This window comes from Arachis ipaensis, chromosome B01 (assembly GCF_000816755.2).
Source record: "Arachis ipaensis cultivar K30076 chromosome B01, Araip1.1, whole genome shotgun sequence".
NCBI lineage: Eukaryota > Viridiplantae > Streptophyta > Magnoliopsida > Fabales > Fabaceae > Arachis > Arachis ipaensis.
In genome coordinates, this window is record NC_029785.2 from 29,978,261 (window position 1) to 29,978,559 (window position 299).

Below are 299 nucleotides of genomic sequence, written 5' to 3' on the forward strand. Positions count from 1 at the left end.
AGCTAGTCTGTTAAGTTGCCTATCAAACCAAGTTTGGTTTTATGAATTATATATAATTGTCACATCTTTAATCTCCATTTGTAACTTATGCTCATTGTAAAGTTGCTAGATTGAATCACACGATTATTTCTTTCATCTTTAATAATAATGTTAATAAGTTACCTCGTCATTCAACTGTCGTAGGTTATATAATAGCCTTTCTTAACGCGTACTAGCTCCAGTCCAATTTCTACAGTCTCTTGTATTATTCCTCGTTTGACTTCATAGAGTTTCCAATAATGATTTTGATATTATTTATT